The following is a 17,528-nucleotide window of genomic DNA, read 5'->3' on the forward strand; positions in this document are numbered from 1 at the left end:
GGCTCATTAAATCAGTTATGGTTCCTTTGATCGCTCCACCCGTTACTTGGATAACTGTGGTAATTCTAGAGCTAATACATGCCGACGAGCGCTGACCCCCCGGGATGCGTGCATTTATCAGACCAAGACCAATCCGGGGCGCCCCGGCGGTGTTCCGGGCCTCGGCCCGGGCCCGCCGGCCCCCGGCCGCTTTGGCGACTCTAGATAACCTCGGGCCGATCGCACGTCCCCGTGACGGCGACGATACATTCGGATGTCTGCCCTATCAACTTTCGATGGTACTTTCCGCGCCTACCATGGTGACCACGGGTAACGGGGAATCAGGGTTCGATTCCGGAGAGGGAGCCTGAGAAACGGCTACCACATCCAAGGAAGGCAGCAGGCGCGCAAATTACCCACTCCCGACTCGGGGAGGTAGTGACGAAAAATAACAATACAGGACTCTTTCGAGGCCCTGTAATTGGAATGAGTACACTTTAAATCCTTTAACGAGGACCCATTGGAGGGCAAGTCTGGTGCCAGCAGCCGCTGAGGAAGGACGTGTTTTGGAGAGTGCTCAGTAACTGGACTTTGTTCTGATACTTATCCCAGCTGTAGATGGAGGATCCTGGGGGAGGAGAGGTGGAGAGCCCCCAGGCTTCTGGGTCTAAATCATCCAGTATGGAAGATGTTTCTGGCGTGAGGCCTAATACCAGCTTGGCCGGAGCTAGGAACCTACAAAGTGATGGACTAACCGCAGAGTCTGTGCAAGAATCGGCCCTAGACAGGGTAATGGATGTGGACCCCGGAATTGGCCCGAGTGAACCTGCCATCCTTGAGCCACCCCATATGAAGATTAATATGGGGGGCCAAGAATCGGGAACCTGCCTAGTGAAGCAACTGGGTATGGGGAGGAAAGTGACAGGTAGACTAAGTATGCAGACAAGCGTAAATTTGGAAACTCTGCAGCCAATATTGCTGAACAAAGCTATGTGCGTAAACCCTGATGGGGAGGCTGAGTCGGACCTGTTGGGGTATCGGGGTTCACCGATACTTCTATCAAGCACCTTCAATGTCAGTCAGATCTTTCTTTGTTTTCAGTCGACTGGTGAACAGAAAATACTCAACACCTGTATGATATAATGCTGAGCAGCTTTATTCTGTTCCAATTTGAGACCACTTCAGCGCTTATTTTTATACATGTAAGTCTAGGGGTATAGATTCTGAACAACCAATTATAAGACAGTAAAATAATGAGAGAAAATCAATTAACAATATATATTTCAGTTTTACATCAAAGATCAAACAACTCTTTCTTCTTTGTGTGTTATCTCTTTCCAGGCTTTTCGCCAATATCCTTGTGCTGCCCCCATCTTTGAGTCCTTGGGTTTTATCTTATCAAGAACGTTGCTACATGTTCTTGGAATGTTTTCGTTGATGGGAACATGGCGCTGCGTGGCCAACCTTGAATAATTTGTCTTTTTAAACTGAAAATAATATCTGCTTAATTTCTCTTAAAGTCATAGCATAACATATTAGCATCTAAAGCTTAGCACATGATAGATATTAAATCAATAATCATACAATTCCACTCTAACATTCCCCTCTTTGATTAAATATCAACTATTAACCTCTACCTATCAGTCATGGCGATACTCAGCAGAAGACAGTTAGTACCTACATTTAAACATATGGTATCATAAGGACCCCATATGATTAGAACAAGAATTCATTAAGCACATATCTCTGGTACTTTATCACCATAACTTTTCTTTCCCTACTTAATGTTTTATCTCGGTGCATAGAGGGGAATACTTTGCTGATATCTATTCAAAAGCTTTCTTGTATTACATTTTAAGTAGCAGTTCCATATAATCATTATAGTTAGTACAAGAAGAATTAGTATCAATGGATGAATCAAGATATTCATTGCTTTCTATATGGAATAAGATTCTTTAACAAATATGTCCCACTAATGAATAGGACATCAATTTTCATTCTGGTTTCTCGATGGTCACTGTCAATCTCTTGTTGCAGACTGTGCAGGTTTTTGGTTTGATTGTTGACCATTGCTGATAATGTTCACTGTTTGTCTCAGACATAAACTTGTAGAAATTTCTGTGATCATTACTGGTTCTGGAAGCTCATTATTTTTCCTGCAGGAACAACAATCAAGTGTCAGTAATTTCTTAATCAGCCATATAACAATTTTCTCTACCACATATACAATGAGCTGGATTGCCAAACCCTTTGCTACTAATGGCAATATTCCCAATATTCAAAATGAATCATTGCTGACAACTTTGCCAATGAGGTTATGTATTCACAAAGGCATTTTCAAAGTTTATTCTCCTATGAGTGCAAATTGTTGAGCACTCCTTCCCCTTCTGTTTCTCACAGTGACATAGGCAATTTGTCACTTATCTGTCTGTTTCATACTGGGTCAGGGAGGCCTTGACCCCTACTTCAGGCACAAATATTCTGGTAAGACATATCAATACCATAAGACAGTCATTTCTATTTATCAGAACAAGACTCCCCTGATTTGAAGACTTTGCAGTGTGATGCGTGAATCCAGGTGTCTTTTTCCTGTACTTTCACTGCCATGGGAGTCGTCAACAGGACTTGATAAGGACCCTTATATCTGGGTTCAAGACGTCTCCTGATGTGCTTTCTTATGACCACCCAGTCACCAGATAGCAGTTTATGGGTACCTGTATCAAAATTAGGGTCTGGAATGAAGGAGAACATTTGACCATGTATTTCAGTTAGTTGTTTCTGTAATAAAGCAACATAGTTCAACAAATCACCACGTACATGCTGTAGTTGCTATGGAAAATAACAGCCTGTTCTTTGTGCTGTGCCAAACAGTATCTCATTTGGTGCTAAACCTGTGTCTCTTCATAAGTGTAGTTCTAATGTTAAACAGAACTATTGGTAAATATTCTAACCAAGTCTTTTTGGTTTCTTGCATCATTTTCTGTAGTTTTAATTTAATGTCACCATTAAGCCTTTCTACCCTCCCACCTGCTGGTGGCCTATAAGGAGTGTGAAAAGCTTGTGATACTCCCAAGTTCTTCATTACATGCTTCATTATCTCTTCTGTAAAGGTTGTACCTCTATCTGATTCAATAACTTCAGGTATGCCATATCTATAGATGACTTCTGAGATTAATTTCTTTGCTGTATTTTTAGCAGTAGCTTTTCCTTCTAACACATACTCGTAGGTACCACATTTAGGAAGTTGTATATAGTCGATCTGAAGTCTCTGAAAGGGATAGAAAGCCTTTGGGGTCTTTACTCTTTGCCCTAAATAGTGTATTCCACATATCCAGCAAGCTGCCACACAGTTTGTGTCCGCACAGTTAAATCCAGGGGCAATCAAATTTTTCCATACCCTATTTGTCATTGCCTCTTTGGAATGATGTACTTGTCCATGTGCAATCTGAGTCATTACTGGGTATAAGGCTCTTGGTAGGCACCATTTATTTTCTTTTGACCATATTCCTTGCTCATCAAGCTGTGCACCTTCTTTTTCCCACTTATTCTTTTCTTCCTTTGTTGCTTGTTTCTGAAAGTCTTTAAAGCTTTGTAGGTCTGGGAATTGAAATTTGTCTGTGTCACCTTCTGTTGAGTCTACAAGAAATGTAGTATTCTTTGGTTGGAGGGCTGCCTTTTTTTGCTGCTTGATCTGCAAAGTTATTTCCTCTTGCTTCTGGAGTTTGTTCTCTAGTGTGAGCTTGAACCTTTATAATTCCCACTTGTTTAGGGAGTTCCAATGCTCTAAACAGTTCATTAATCAAGTTTGCATGTTTGATGGATTTTCCATTTGATTCTTGGAAATCTCTGCTTTTCCAAATGGGACCGAAGTCATGCGCCACTCCCCAGGCATAACGTGAATCTGTATATACATTGGCTTTTTGTCCTTCTGCATATACACAAGCTTTAGTTAGAGCTAATAATTCTGCTTCTTGTGCTGATGCTCCATTAGACAGTGTTCCTGAGTCAAGCACCTCTTCCTCAGTTGTGATGGCATAACCTGTATATGGAACTCCATCCACATAGTATCTAGATCCATCTACATAAAGAGTTAGGGTTGCATCTGAAAGTGGTGTGTCAGTGACATTATGCAACGCTGAAGTCTCTAATTTCATAAGTTCCAAACAATCATGTGAAAATTTTTGTGTGTGTATTTCTTCAGTTTCTTCTTCAGACGCTTCACTCAGGTCCTCATATCCCCTGTCTGATGATTCATCTTCTTTGCGACTCCCCTTACTCCTCTCTTCTGAATCATCAATGGGGAGCAGGGTTGCTGGATTGAGGATTGTGCATCTGGTAATTGTTACATGTGAGGCGCTGAGCAAGGCTACCTGATATTTAGTTAGTCTAGCTGCAGACAAATGTCTTGTTTTTGCTTGATTAAGAATTTCTGTGACTGTATGTGGAACTTGAATAATAAGTGCATGGTCCAATACCATATCTGCTACCTTTTCTTTCAGTATTGCTGCTGCTACTGCTTGTATACATGATGGAGAACCTCTTATAACTGGATCGAGTTGTGCAGAATAATAGGCCAGTGGCCTTTGCTTCGTTCCATGTTTCTGTGTGAGGACTCCTAGAGCATGTCCTGACTGCTCATGGCAGAACAATGTGAAAGGCTTCAGATAGTCTGGTAGTCCAAGTGCTGGTGCAGTAGAGATAGCATGTTTCAGGGCTTGCACTGCATTCTCTATTTCAGTTATATTGAGCGGTTCTGTTCCCTGTTTCCTCAAGCATTCATACAGTGGTTGCATAAGAATTGAAGCTGAGGGAATCCACTCTCTGCAATATCCGAGGAGTCCCAAAAAGGCTCTAATTTCTTTGACTGTTTTTGGTGTCTTCATGTCTCGTATAACTTTAACTCTTTCAGTTGTAAGATGTCTGGTTCCTGCAGAGATACAATGTCCTAAGAATATTACTTTTTCCTGTACTAGTTGCAACTTGCTTTGTGATATTCTGCAGTCTTGTTCGGCCAGAAAACAAAGTAATGACAGTGTTTCTGCTTTGCATTCTTCTTCAGCTTCCGCAGCCATCATGAGATCATCTACATATTGAATAAGTTGAGTAGTTGGATTGATAGGCCTCCATCCTTGGAGAATTAGTGCCATTGCTTCTGAAAATTCTGATAGGCTTGTGGCTCCTCCTTGAGAGAGTCTTGTCCAACAATATTGGTTTCCATCATGGGTGAAGGCTAGAAGGAGTTGACTATCTTCTGTGATTGGGACTGAGAAGAAAGCATTTGCCAAGTCGATTACTGAAAACCATTTTGCATTTGGTGGTATCTGATTAAGCAAAGTGTGGGGGTTGGGTACAATGGGAGTGTTGATCAGAAGTCTTTTGTTGACCTCTCTTAGGTCATAAACCATCCAGTATTGCACCCCCTTGTCCAACATCTTGTTTCTTTACTGGGAATAGGGGTGTAGAATAAGGAGAGTGACATTTTCTTAACACCCCTATTTGTAGATATTCTTGTATTTGTTCTGAGATTGCTTTGGTTTGAGCTGCAGCAAGTGGGTACTGTTTAATTGAGACAGGATGTGTTCCTGGCTTTAGTGTCAGTTTTACAGGACTTACTTTAGGTGTACCCACATCCTGTTTTCCTTTGGACGATAACTTGTCTGGTACTATATTCAGCCAATCTGGTAGATTAACAGTCTTATCCTTGTGACATGTGCTCATCTGCTCTAGCATCTAGATTGCTGCTGTAAGCTCTTCTTGGACTGGAGATGGGAGTTGACTTGTTAGTTTTACTCCAGTTGGGGTGTATTTGATGCTGGCTTGTATCTTTGAAAGTACATCTGCTCCCAACAGATTATAGGGACAAGATGAGGAAGTGAGAAATTGTATTGGTACTTCAATTGTCTCTTCACCTACTAAAAGTGTAACTGGTTTACTTTCTGTTAGTTTTACTTCTTTTCCTGCTAGGCCTGTAGCAGGTAAATAAATTTCTGTTAATAGTTGTTGAGGTACCTCCTGTTTTCTTAATACAGTGTGGCTTGCTCCAGTATCAATTAGACACTCACGTTCTTGACCATTGGGTAATATGATATTCATTAGGCCTTTAGTTAAGTCATCTTTCAGAGTTTGGTTATATGTGAGCCGGAGGTACATTGGAGTGCCAATTTCCTATGCCAGTTGTTGGTCTGTAGCTTGTTGATTTCTTCTTTCCAGCCATTTCTTATGTTTAATGCAATCTCTTTTCATGTGGCCTCTTTGTTTGCAAAAGAAACAAACTCCTTGTTTTTTCATTTCTGGCAGAGTCATATTTCCTTTTTCCTTTATTTATTGCTCAGGTGCACCTCTTGTGTCTGTACGAACCTTCCAGTCTTGATTTTCTTGGACCACATGAACGGTTTGGGACTTGTCTTTGACTTTCCTTTGCTTCTCCTTTTCCCGGTCTTCTATACCTTCTAGGACTTGGAGCATGGATTGCATTTCCATTGTTACTACTTCTGGTCTTATAAGGAACAATTGTTGACAATATGTTTCAGAAAGGCCATTGAGGAATCTGGTCTTAAACAGTCTGCGATGTTGGGCATTATTGTGAGTGAAGCCTTAAACTTTGTGTGCTTAAGTAGCTCTGTCACAATCTGGCAAAGCCAGTGCTGGTGCTGAAGTTGCTTTAGCTTAAAATTGGTTAAACATTTGGTTTTGCTCAGTGGAGAGTGTAAATGTCTTACTATCACCCAGAAATGCTAATGCAAAAACACAGATAATAGCTCATAAAGTCTTAAATCTTTTTCATTTCCGTACAAACATTGAATTCCCATCAATGCATTACCATACCCACGATACAAAGAAGGACTTGCAGTATACTACTATTATAGCACAGTAAATAATGGCAGTGAATGCGTTTACAACACTGATTGACTCAAAATTCTTATGAGGATAAAAATAAAAACCTTTTGCTTTCTGCACATACAGAAAAACCATCTGGTTCATGCATTTGCTATGCGAATAGCACATAAACTCTAATATCTCTTTCCAAAACAAGGTAATCATTACTCAGCAGAGTGTCACGGGCACTAGGAGTCTTTACCCAGGGATCACCAGGTGGTAGGCTTACCAGAGCAATATAGGTGGTAATAGGGTACTCTGGTAGCAGGGTGATCACGGAACAGTAAATAGCAGATGATGAGATGCTCAGGAAAGTCTATGACTAGCAACACTGGTAATATGGAGGTAGTAGTACACGAGGAACTGTATGGACAAGGACACGTGAGGGTAGTCAGTGGTCTGCGATAGCAAGTTGTACCACTGCTATAGTGAGGAGGAATGTCCAACAGAAACGAGGAGGTGATGAGAGTCAGCGGTCTGCGGATAGCAAGTTGTACCGCTGTCTGAGTGAAGGAATGGAATCCAAGTGGAGGTATCCGGGGAGTCAGTGGTCTGCGATAGCAAGTTGTACCACTGCTATGTGAGAGGATACTGGAACAGGTGATACTGGAAACAGGGATCAGTGGTCTGCTACTAGCAAGTTGTACCACAGAATATATAAGTGAGGAGGTGCACGGGGAGAGACTGCAACACAGGGTAAACACGGCACCTTAACACGATCCACAGTAATATGCACAATATAGATATATATATGAATGACTGAACAGCACTGCAAATATGGAAAGTCTCTTGAAGTAATCCGGAACAAGATAGTATAGTCAATGATGGCAACAGACTCAGCGGAGAGCAAACTCCAGAGGAGAACCAACACAGTCCAGCAAGATATGCAATACACCAGCACAGTCAATGAGAAGTATGCATACCGTGGTTCAGAAGCAGGCAGTCAGACAGAAGTGCAGCGATACCTGAGCGGCAGGAGGCCGGCAGGATGAGAAGTCCCTGGATGGATGAAGCAGAGGTCTAGTAGGTGCAGCGCACAGGTAAGTAAACCAACAGGGACCCGAATCCACAGGAATCGGTAGAACGCGGAACTGGAATCTTGGAGGACCCAGGAGAATGGTGATGATCTAGCAGCAGGATAGCGGATGAGACACGAATCCACTGCTGACAGGTGGGTAGAGACCAGCGGAACACAGGGAAGGCGTGGAGAGCGGATCAGCAGTAGATGGACGATTAGCGCTGGCAGCAGCAGCAGGGCTCTGCGGACACACGGAGGTAACCAGTAGCAACCAGCAGGTGCAGATAGCGATGGAACACGGGTGAGCAGAGTAGACCAGGAACTGTTGATCACGGAGAGGAGCGGATGGCAATAATAGCAGCAGTCTCGGGGAAACACGGGAGAGATGAGATGAAGACTGTAGTGCCCAGAGGCAGCGGATAGGAATCAGCGAACAGTCACGATGTTGAAACACAGACGAGTTGTACGCTGGAGACTGTAGTGCACAGAGGCAGCGGATAGGAATCAGCTCACAGTCACGATGTTGAAACACAGACGAGTTGTACGCTGGAGACTGTAGTGCACAGAGGCAGCGGATAGGAATCAGCTAACAGTCACGATGAGGAAACACAGACGAGTTGCAAGCTGGAGACTGTAGTGCACGGAGGCAGCGGATAGGAATCAGCTGACAGTCTTGATGATGAACAGGTGAGTAGATGTGGAGAGTGGCTGAAGTGCACAGAGGCAGCGGATAGGAATCAGCAAACAGTCACAATGATATGAGATAGAGTTGAAGTGGTTTAGAAGACTGTAGTGCACGGAGGCAGCGGAAAGGAATCAGCTAACAGTCACGATGATACCCTTGATGGTAGAAGTGGTATGGGAACCACAGGAGTAGAAGTGGTTTGGAAACCACAGAGGTAGAAGTGGTTTGGAAACCACAGGAATCAGCAGCGCTGAATACACGAGGAAACACAGGAACACCTTCAGAGACTCATGGGGAATGAGACTCCAAGATCAGGCAACGTGGTGTTGACCACAGGTGCTTAATATAGGGAGTGTTGCCTGATCTGCCAATTAAGTTAAAGGGACATACACTGAAGGATAGGAAAGGGCTGCGCATGCGCAGACCCTCAGGATGGAGGACGACCACGGTTCCTAAATGTCCGGGAAGAGGCACTCACGGTCCGGTGAGTGACACAGAGTCTACGGTTTTTAAATTCTTGATTAGTTTTTACTTATGTTTGTTGTAGCTGTGGATCAAAACATTGCAAACTTCTATTCATTGGAAGTTGGATAAATTCAATCTGGATTGAAAGGGTGCTTTGTAGCTGGAGAGCTTCTGTGAAGAAAAAAACTTTTGCATAGAGATTAACATTTATTCACTAGGAATTACAGTAACTGTTATTAATTCACATTGAACAGCTGCTAATACGACACTTGTTTAAAAGTTTCTCTTTGTAGCTTAACTGTGACGCTATGCGTTCCATACAATGAAAAACTGATTTCCTCAAAGGGGCAGTCCCTAATCTCACAAACAGGGAATGTCAAAGTGACGAGACCTGGGCGAGTGTTCAAAGCCACTCCTTTCTCATCATCTCTTTGTAAACCAAATATTCACACATATTTCCAGATTCTGTGATTTCCATGTTTAAAGTACAAATATATATTCACAATTCTCGCTCACAGACGACATTTTATCTCGTAAAATTTCTTTATGGGCATAACAAACCCTCCTTATTTCTGAGAACATTCATCAGCGCCATTTTCACACAGATAAAAACAGCTTGTAATATATATCTTCATGTAAAGGCTCACTCCCACAATTCTCAACTTCATTAAAGAGAAAGCTATTTTTCTCAAATTTCAGAAACAAAATTATTTTGTTCAAATACAGAAACGGCTTGTTGGACCCCAGCCAACTTGTCCGTCCACTGAATCGTGTAATGACAGACCAAAACATTTCAACACTTGTTATGCATCTCTTTAAAAGCTTAGAATTAAGCAGGCAGGCATTATATTATTTACAAAAATGTACAACTTCTTTAACCTTGAAACATGTCTCTTATAAAAAAAAACAAAAAAAAAAAAAAACAGACAAGACAGACAAACACAGATCTCCCTCACACGAAGTAAGACGGAGACAAAACTCACATACAGAGAAAGAAAAATCAGCTGAAACCTTCCAGCCTACTGCTGTGGAACTACAAGTCCCAGCATTAGACTAAATACAAGTTAGCCTCAACATGTTATTATCACTCAGCACTCCGGACATATTTTATCAGCATTACATACATTGTCAGATAACAAAAAACAGAGTGCTTCTTATCTCAACACACTGAAATCTTTTACACAGAATAAGGGAGGGGCACATCTCACTCATTCAGCTGCGCAGGATCAAACATACATTTAGCATATCCACACATTGACCTGACCTTCATAGCCAAGCCTTTTTATCCATTCTTTATTATTCAAATAAAACCCATACCATTTCTTAAAGTCTAATGTCCCTTCTGGGGGAAATCCTGCTCTCTTGAGTACTTTATGAATTCTTTTAAGAGCTTTACTACCTTCTCTCTTTTTCATTATATCCATAGATTTGCCTATAGTAGGCATCTTACTGTTCTGTGCCCCCATTTACTGGGTTACTGGTCACAGTACTGTCAGTATCTGGGATACAATGTCTTATAAGTGGAATAAGGCAATACAATTTTCCCCTTTGTACAGACTATAAGTATCTTTAATCCTTTACCTCCTAGTCTGCCCTAGGAACACCAGATGTGAGTTTTATCGGCTGTAGATTAAAAGGCTGGCACTTATGGCTGATCCGATTCTTCCCCTCAAGTCAGTGTATGGACATATAGGTTTATAATCTGGTAACATATGATTTTGTGGCCAATATGTAGTATTTCTTCATTCAAATGCACCCTAATGTAAAATATAGTTCTTTTTCATTACTTACAAAACCGTAATATGCATTTGTAGTTGTAACACACTCTAGTCTAGGTCCCTTGCAACCTGAATATTTTCTCAGAACAATGCAGCAGGTACAATTCTTACATACACCTCTCTTATTATCTTCTAACTAAAATTGTCTACATCCATCATAATCTACAGTATCCATACATTTATCATTTCATTATCCTTTCCTCTGACTGTACATTGGGTTCATAGAATACCCTCTAATCACCTCAACTGACTTTCCTTAGACATACAAAGAAATTCTGAACTGAGTAAGAAGGTAGAAATCTACACTTTTCTTACTCACCGGATTTAGTTCAGCAGTTCTCTGGACATCAATGGAGTGTGGCGTCAGGTGTGGAGATATTGGAGCATCCCAGACGTAGCTCCCAGAAATGTTGGGGTATCGGGGTTCACCGATACTTCTATCAAGCACCTTCAATGTCAGTCAGATCTTTCTTTGTTTTCAGTCGACTGGTGAACAGAAAATACTCAACACCTGTATGATATAATGCTGAGCAGCTTTATTCTGTTCCAATTTGAGACCACTTCAGCGCTTATTTTTATACATGTAAGTCTAGGGGTATAGATTCTGAACAACCAATTATAAGACAGTAAAATAATGAGAGAAAATCAATTAACAATATATATTTCAGTTTTACATCAAAGATCAAACAACTCTTTCTTCTTTGTGTGTTATCTCTTTCCAGGCTTTTCGCCAATATCCTTGTGCTGCCCCCATCTTTGAGTCCTTGGGTTTTATCTTATCAAGAACGTTGCTACATGTTCTTGGAATGTTTTCGTTGATGGGAACATGGCGCTGCGTGGCCAACCTTGAATAATTTGTCTTTTTAAACTGAAAATAATATCTGCTTAATTTCTCTTAAAGTCATAGCATAACATATTAGCATCTAAAGCTTAGCACATGATAGATATTAAATCAATAATCATACAATTCCACTCTAACAGACCCGAAAGTGATCTTGGGGAGCCGAGGATCCAGAGCGGCACGCCAGAGTGGTGTGGGGGATACCAAGCCTGTGGTGCCGATAGACCCGGCGACCGTCAGTCTGCCTGAATCAGAGGACAGTGAGCAGGAGGAGACGGACGCCGAGGCCAGGATCAGAGAATTAGAAGCAGAGGTGGAAGGATTGGAGAGGATGATCGCAAAAAAGAAAAAGAAAAGAAACCGGGCGATTAGCCGGGACCGTGTGATCATCTCGGCTGAGATAGACGATCTGTTGGAGGCTGTAAAGGAGAAGGAAAATCTATTGGTAGAATTGAGAGCCGCCATGGACAAAGCAAACCTGAAAGACTCGGCGGCATTGCCTCCGAATGAGGTAGCCGCGGCCCAGGAAGACAGTGAGGACGGTGGCTTGTACGAGACTATCCGTGTTATGGAGGGAGAGCAAAAGTCTGTGAAGGGCCCGGGGAAAGCGGAAGGCGGACCCGAGGGTAGTGCGGCACTGTTCCCTGAGGAAGGGAGCATGATGCACTCCCGGCAGCCTGTAGTCCTGTCTGGAGAAACCGGAAGTGAGTACCCGGACGCCCGGAGACCGGTGAGTTCAACCGTAGCTCTAATCCCAAATGCTGTCAATGATAATTCGGAAGTTACAACACGTAATAATATTGTTTCAAGTGTGGATGCAAAAGCTGGCTCAAAGATCGGGGCAGAGGCTCGTTGCGAAGTGGCGGCGGTTTCCTCTGCAGCGCAGCCGAGCGACAGCCAAAGCTCAGTGATCGGAGCCAGTGCGTCTACTTCCGATCGCACTGTGGTAGCGGTAGAAAATGTTCTAAGTGATTTAATGCACAAAGATAATGCTGTCAATGATAATTCAGAAATTACAACACGTAATGCTATTGTTTCAAGTGTGGATGCAAAAGCTGGCTCAAAGATCGGGGCAGAGGCTCGTTGCGAAGTGGCGGCGCGTTCCTCTGCAGCGCAGCCGAGCGACAGCCAAAGCTCAGTGATCGGAGCCAGTGCGTCTACTTCTGATCACACTGTGGTAGCGGTAGGAAAAGCCCTAAGTAATTTAATGCACAAAGATAATGCTGTCAAAATATCTGATGCAAATGTTGAGAATAAGGTGTCAGTGAACGGTGTGTTTGTGATGAGCACTGATGTTGGTACCTATGACGCAGCGGCAGCGCTACCCCCCGCTATGCAGCCGGATTGTCGGCAAAATCCGACAGCCCAAGGTGGCGTACCCAAGGCTGGGAAAGTAAATGTGGTGGGGGATAAGAATGTTATAAAAGGTAACAATGTGGCAAAACCTAGGAATGAGCCCGTGCATGATCGAGACTCAGAGGTCCCGACAAGCACCTCTGGGAAAACAGGGGAGGGTCCCAGCGCAGTCCAAGAGAGAGTCATTGAGACAATTTTTGGCCCATTATTTGTGTCAGACAGGGCAAAGAGGGCGGCAGAATTGATAGAGAAAGCATCTAAGTCCATGCCTGGCATTCTGGGGGATGGTAAGCAGTTGGCACCTCGTGCCAGGGAAGGGGGGTCTGGGTCCCGACAGGAGGTAAGGGGTCCTGAACCTAGTACTGTTGGTGGCAGAAGCCAGTTAGAAGGAAGGGGTCAAGTGGCAGACCCAAGCCCATTACCCGGATTAAAATCATACGCTGGGGCTGTAGCGGGCCCGAGCTCTCTGGGGGGAGGGGCTAACGTCACGCCCAGGTTGCAAGGGCCAATGGGGGCCCAACCCTTTAGGAGACGGAACGTAGTGCAACTGAAGTTTATGGGGAAAGATCCTCCCAGCAGGTCGGATTTTTTAAAGAACTTCCTGCACACTTTTGGGTTTGTCCCGGCGGATCTCTTCGCCTGCATCCACCCTGTCAATACAGCAGAATATGACGTTAGTTTCATGTCATACCAGGGGCTACAGGCCTTCTGGAATCGGTGGGGTGGGTGTAGGCTGAGGGATCCGTGGACGGGCTATAGGGCCCTAGCAATAACCCGGCAAGAAAAGGTGAAGGTCACAATTCTTGTGAGGAATGAATCGATTCCTGCGGCAGACTTGGGGTTTTGGATTGGGAGATACGCAAAGATAACATCACCTTTAGTCAAAGTGCCAGATCCAAGCCATGGGGTCTGGGGTGGCGGATGGTCCACCACGGTAGATCTCAAAAGCACGGAGGCTGGCCTGGTGCATTTGCCCTCAGCGGCTTTCATTGGCCGCGATAGAATCCAGTGTTTCTACCCAGGTCAGCCGAGGATGTGCCATAAGTGTGGGGACTTCCGCCACCTCAGTATGAATTGCCCCCAACAAAAGTGCGGGCATTGTGGGGATACGGGACATGAGACAAAATCGTGTAGCCAGATCAGATGTAACTTGTGTGGAGTAATCGGCCATCCCTTCAGTAGGTGCCCCCATGCGGCGCATAATGCGGGGTTCACGGATGAAGAATTGGTGGGGGTGATGGAGGTGGTAGAGAATGAGGAGAGCAGGGAGGAACAGAGGGAACTGGCAGTAGACCTCGCCCCTTCGCAGTCCCCTCTCCCTTCCCCCCTCCCCCCAAGGGTTGAGGCGGTGGTTAAGAGCTCTATAAGTGAGGTGGTCGAGTGGTCAAAGCCAAGGAAAGCTAGGGGAAAGAAAAAACATGTTGAAAAGGAGGTAGTGGTGCTATCCAACCAGTTTCAATTCCTCACTAGTAGCGAGGAGAGTATGGACGAAGGGGAAATTGTGAGAGAGGCAGGGGGAGAGCTGGTTCAGGCAACCAGGCAAAAACAAAAATCAAGGAGGTCAAGAGAAATGTCATTGGGGGAAATAGCAAAGGTTAAAAAAAAATCTGATAATATAAAAATAGCGGCACGATCTTTCTTGAAGGATAATATGAAAGCATCTCTGGAGGCCTCGGGGGGGAAAGAGGCAGCAGGTTTAAAAGTACAGGCCCACCCCACAGGTAGTTTTTTTGAGGAAGAGTCTCCTGTGAAGGGTCTGGTGAGAGGGAAGAGGGTATCTAAAAGGGGGGATACAGTCCCTATTTTACGAGAGGGAGACCCTCCTTTAGGCCCTATAGGCCCCTTTCTTGGTAGCATCCTAGATCCTCAGGGTGATTCTACTGACCCGTCTGGCGATCAGGGTAGCCAGAAGGGGGGGGATGTGGTACGGGAGATTAATGATCCTGGCGGGTCAGTAGGGGAGATAGCAAAGTTAGGGGCTATCCCTCGGTCAGAGGAGGAGATAGTCCTGGTAGAGGGACTTTCCCTACCAGCAGGTTTAAGCTATAAGCGCTTCGGGTCCTCAGATGAGGACTCGGAGAGAAAAATAAAAAAGAAGTGAGTTGTTACTACTGTCCATAACTCTGAAGGATGGCTTCCCAGCCCATTAGATTTGCCACCATTAATGTGGCATCTATCCTTTCCGAGCGTGCTCGTTATATGGCCTATGATTTTTTCGACACGGTTGAGGTTGATTTTTTATTTTTGCAAGAGACCAGATTGAGTCAGCTTGCTGACATACACAAAGCAAAAAGAGAGTGGAGGCGGGGGCCCTCCTACTGGTCTCTTGCGGCCGAGCCGTACGGTGGGCTGGCGGTACTTTTTACCGGCATGATAACCATTCAGCGAGTTATCGAGCTTGAGGTAGGTAGGTGCATGGTGTTGGATGTCAATCTGAGGGGGCACGACCTGAGGCTGATTAATATTTACGGCCCTCAAACAAAGTGGGATCGGAAGTGCCTCTTCAGGGCGATAAAGCCATACCTTTTTTCAGCCCGACAGATAGTCTTTGGAGGTGATTTCAACACCATTACTAGGACAAAAGACAGGGGGGGTTCAAAGACTACGTTGGGCTATGACTCCCTTTTTTTAAATAGCATGATTAGACAGGCGGGTCTGGTGGATGTTCATGTTCGCCATTCTCCGGACCACACGGGTTTCACTTATTTTAGAGGTAGCTGCAGGTCTAGGATAGATAGGTTTTTCGTTAAGGAGAGCTCGAAAACCTCGGCTACTGAGCTGAGGCCGGTAGAGTTCTCTGATCACGTTTACATATCTATGTCCTTGAATGTCTCGGGATCCCTCCGGAAGGGCAGGGGTCTGTGGCGCCTGGGCTCTATGCTTCTAGAGGAGGAGTTGATAAGACAGTCTTTTAGGGACTTCTTTGAATCCCAGGAAACACTTTTGGAGGCGGGGTGGAGTAGGTCTGAATGGTGGGAGATATTAAAGAAGAGGACTCGGAGATTCTTTCAGAACCTCGTAGCCAGGAATAATTGCTTAAAGGAAAGTACCTACCTGACATTAAGGAGAAAACTTGGTTTCCTGATCTCTGGTCAGGTGGATGGTGGGGAGATCTCCCGGGTGAAGGCTCGGATGAGGGAGATACAGTATGACCGGTATGCTTCCTTGGTCCTGGAGAGGGATTATGGGAAGTACCATTCGCCCGACCCTTTTCAGAGCTGTAGGAACTCGGTAGATACTAAAGAGGTGAGAGGCTTGCGTGATGCTGAGGGTGTTCTGAAGGAGGGGAGAGAGGGCATCCTTGGCGTTGTGCAGTCTTTCTACTCTGATCTCTTGTCTGAGAAGCCACTTAACAGAGAAAAGATGGACGAGTTTTTGAGGGAAACCCCAGGCCTTGAGGATTTTAGCGGCCAGCTTGAGTCTTTGGGCGACGAGATAACGGTGGACGAAGTCAGGCTAGCGATAGATGGCTTATCTATGAAAAAGGCCCCGGGCCCAGATGGTCTAACATCTGAGTTTTTTAAAACCTTTAGGGATATCCTGGCTCCGCGCCTCATGGAGGTTTTTAATGAGTGCCTGGGCAGAGGTTTATTGCCTCCCTCCATGAGGGTTTCTGCCCTTATCCTGCTGTCCAAAGGGAAGGATCAGTCGTGTGTTGAGAACTGGCGCCCCATCGCCCTTCTCAATACGGACAGGAAGATTTTGGCAAAGGTGCTTTTCAATAGAGTGATGCAGGTTACCGAGCGGTTACTCTCTCCATATCAACATTGTACTGTGAAGGGCCGAAGCACTTTCAGTGCTGTCCTGGCGGTGCGGGAGGCCTTTGAGCGGTGCCGTGCGGATGGGAGTGGTAAGTACCTTTTAGCGTTGGATCAGTCGAAGGCTTTTGACAGGGTAAACCATGAGTACCTTTGGGCTCTGCTTCTGTGGTATGGTCTTCCAGTTCGGGTGGTAAATTGGCTTCAAACTATTTATAGACAGGCCGAGAGCTTCCCTCTTGTGAATGGTTGGGTGGGCTCATCTTTCAGGGTCAGCTCTGGAGTAAGACAGGGATGTCCCCTGAGCCCCCTCCTGTATGTGTTCGCCATAGATCCCTTCGTGAGAAGGGTTGGTGGCGGCTCGTTGGGAGGGGTGCTGTTGGGTCCGGAGTGTCCTTTGAGAGTGGTGGCCTACGCTGATGATGTCACTGTTGTTTTGTCGAGTCTCGCGGAAGCTGAGGAGGTAACGACTCTGGTCTGCGAGTATTCCGAAGCCAGTGGCTCATCGGTAAACCAGGATAAGAGTAAAGTTTTCTGGATGGGGAAGGTGGACTGTGAATTCAGTCTTCCAGACAGTTTTCCCCAGGCCAGTAATGAGATCAAAATATTAGGGATCAATTTTGGACCCGGCGATTATGCCAAGCGAAATTGGGAGTTAAGGCTGGAAGAAGCTTGCCGGAAGGTAGAGAGCTGGAAGAGGTGGAAACACTCTCTCCGGGAAAGGGTAGACCTGATCAAGACCTTCCTGATCCCGGTTTTCCTGTATATCAGC

General features: G+C 44.8%; 1 long non-coding RNA gene across 1 annotated transcript; it reads right to left on the reverse strand.

Annotated features, from left to right (window-relative positions):
- Positions 1–1,114: 1,114 nt before the first annotated feature.
- Positions 1,115–10,277, reverse strand: LOC142109523 (uncharacterized). Its single transcript, XR_012680411.1, has 2 exons — positions 9,091–10,277; positions 1,115–2,711 (listed from the first exon to the last, which is right to left on the reverse strand). It is a non-coding gene; the product is annotated as an uncharacterized LOC142109523 (long non-coding RNA).
- Between the last annotated feature and the right edge of the window lie 7,251 nt (positions 10,278–17,528).

This window comes from Mixophyes fleayi, assembly GCF_038048845.1.
Source record: "Mixophyes fleayi isolate aMixFle1 chromosome 2 unlocalized genomic scaffold, aMixFle1.hap1 SUPER_2_unloc_2, whole genome shotgun sequence".
Classification (NCBI taxonomy): domain Eukaryota; kingdom Metazoa; phylum Chordata; class Amphibia; order Anura; family Limnodynastidae; genus Mixophyes; species Mixophyes fleayi.